This window comes from Cebus imitator, unplaced genomic scaffold (genome assembly GCF_001604975.1).
Source record: "Cebus imitator isolate Cc_AM_T3 unplaced genomic scaffold, Cebus_imitator-1.0 Scaffold169, whole genome shotgun sequence".
Lineage (NCBI taxonomy): Eukaryota > Metazoa > Chordata > Mammalia > Primates > Cebidae > Cebus > Cebus imitator.
In genome coordinates this window covers 2,300,120-2,302,915 of record NW_016107484.1, presented here as the reverse complement: position 1 = coordinate 2,302,915, position 2,796 = coordinate 2,300,120, and the positions used below count along the sequence as shown (strand labels likewise).

Below are 2,796 nucleotides of genomic sequence, written 5' to 3'. Positions count from 1 at the left end.
AGTAGAGACGGGGTTTCACCATGTTGACCAGGATGGTCTCGATCTCTTGACCTGGTGATCCACCCGCCTCGGCCTCCCAAAGTGCTGGGATTACAGGCTTGAGCCACCGCGCCCGGCCACAACTTTATTTTAAATCTATATTGGGGCATTTCTCCTTTTTTTAATCTGTCATTCAGTTCCTTGATGTTATTTCTGTCTTGCTAATACTTTATCCGCCCTCCAGTTTTAATCTCAATCTGGCGTTTATTCTGAAACAAAATAATGAAGCATCAGAGTTTACCAACATCAACTTTAGTATTCTTTGGAAAGAGAACTCATGGACTTTGGGAGCTTCAACTATCTAGTTCCTAATCTTGTACCACTCCCTGCGTGAGTGAACTTGGGTAGATAATTTAAGTTTTCTGAGCCTCAAGTTTCAGCTCCAAAATTATATTACCTGTGTCTCTCAGGGTTGTTTTGGGCTTAAATATGGTCATGTTTATGAAGAGCTTAACACTGTGTTGAACTTGTTTCCTTCCTTCCTCCCTCCCTGCCCAAAATGTTTTAATTCCTTAGCTTACTTTTCTTTTTTTCTGGAAAATTCTGGAGAAATCTCCTTTGAGAGGGTCAGCCGGGTGGGTTGCCTGAGCTCAGGAGTTCGAGACCAGCCTGGGCAACACAGTGAAACCCTGTCTCTACTAAAATACAAAAAACTAGCCAGGCGTGGGGGCATGCGCCTGTAGTCCCAGCTACTTGGGAGAATGAGGCAGGAGAATTGGTTGAACCTGGGAGGCGGAGGTTGCAGTGAGCTAGATTGCGCCACTGTACTTCTGCCTGGGCGACAGAATGAGACTGTCTCCAGAAAAACAAAACGAAACAAATCTTTGGGATATCTGTTCTTCCTCCCACCCTTCTATACGGTGGTATTCCTTAGGTTTCCTTCTGGATATCTGGTTCCCACCTTAAACTCACGCATTTTTCCGTTAGAATATCTATCCAAATGCTAAACAAACATAGATGACATAGACACAGTAGAGAATTTCTTTGTTAAATATTTTCATCTGAACTAGTTCTTACATGCTAGAAGTCATGCTCAGGCGGGGTGCAGTGGCTCATGCCTGTAACACCAGCACTTTGGGAAGTCGAGGTGGGTGGATCACTTGAGGTCAGCAGTTGGAGACCCGGGTGGGCCAATGTGGTGAAACTCCATTTTCTACTAAAAATACGAAAATTAGCTAGGCATGGTGGTGGGTGCCTGTAATCCCAGCTACTTGGAAGGCTGAGGCAGGAGAATCAGCCTAGGAGGCGGAGGTTACAGTGAGCTGAGACCGCACCATTGCACTCCACAAGAGTGAAACTTTGTCTCAAAAAAAAAAAAAAAGAAAAGGTCATGCTGATTATGCCCTTGGCTAATGCCATTTTGTAGGATATCATGAAACACTGACATTTAATTTTATCACAGCCTGAGAACAAATGGACTAGCTGAAAATTAGTATATTTATGTAACGTGAAATTAGTCTTCTGAGAAGAGTACAGATTTTTCCTAAGTATGTTTGTATATGTAAATTGGTTATTTCAGAGAAATTAATGAGAAAAGTTAAAATTGAGAAAGCTCTTTTCTCCCCTGTAAAATGGGTGAAAATCCATGGTAGCAGAATATTTTAGTCTGACCCCTGAGATTATAGTTGGAAAAACCCCAAACTAAAATCTATTGCTTTAAATTGGTTTTAGACCACCCCCCTCCCCACTCCATAAAACACATCCTTCAGGTCTCCTGGATTCAGCATTTATTTTTTATTTTCTCTTGGCTTAACTCTAACCATTCATCAGCTCATACTTTTTCTCTGGTGTGCTTCATATTCTTACTTCCATTCTGAGTTTTTATTTAAGCTAAGTCTGATGGATTCTGCTCCCTAAATATCTTGGATTCCATTTCCCCTTCTTTCTGCTCCATACAGTTATAATACAGCTCTTTCATGGTCTGTTGTGGCAGTTTCCCAAGACGTCTTTCTGCTTCTGGTCTTATTCTGTGTCTCCTCTTAGTGTTTGTTTTTATATTGCTATTGAATAATAAACTTTTTTTCTTTCTTTACTGAGGTGGGGGTCTTAACTCTGTAGCCAGGCTGGCGTGCAGTGGTGATCACAACTCCCTGCAGTCTCCAACTCCTGGGTTCAAGCAATCCTCCCGAGTAGCTGGGACTACAGGCATGCACCCCTACACTTGGCTAATTTTATTTTTTTTCTTTCTCCTTTTTTTCTTCTTCTGAGACAGGGTCTTGCTTTGTTGCCCAGGCCGGAGAGCAGTGGCACGATCTCAGCTCACTGCAGCCTCTGCCTATCAGGTTCAAGTGATTCTCCTGCCCAACCTCCCAAGTATCTGGGACTACAGGTGCATGCCACCATACCTGGTTAATCACACTTGGCTAATTTAAAAATTTTTTTTGTAGATATGGGGTCTCCCTATGCTGCCAAGGCAGGTCTTGAACTCCTGGCCTCAAGCTAACCTCCTGCTAACCTTCATTTTGGTACTAGGATTACAGACTTGAGCCACAGTGCCCGGACAAGTAATCTTTCTAAATCATAAATCTGTGTCAAGTAGTCCTCCATTGGAAGTGGAGTAATCCTTATTTCCCACAGGAGCAAGTGAACTTTCTAGCATCTTATACAAGGCTACAGGTGATAGCTTCATCTCTTGTCATTTCCTGCCTGAGTCTCATACTTCTGTTCTGAGCTTCCATATTCATGTTGAATTAACTCCAGCCAGAGGTTTTTTGTTTTTTTTTGTTTGTTTGTTTGGTTTTTTTTTTTTTTTTTTTT

The 2,796-nt window shown here is 42.2% G+C and overlaps 1 protein-coding gene across 1 annotated transcript in view; it reads left to right on the top strand.

Annotated features, from left to right (window-relative positions):
* SBNO1 (strawberry notch homolog 1) overlaps window positions 1–2,796 on the top strand; it is an 80,033-nt gene that overhangs the window by 12,945 nt on the left and 64,292 nt on the right. The gene's annotated exons all lie outside the window — the stretch shown is intronic.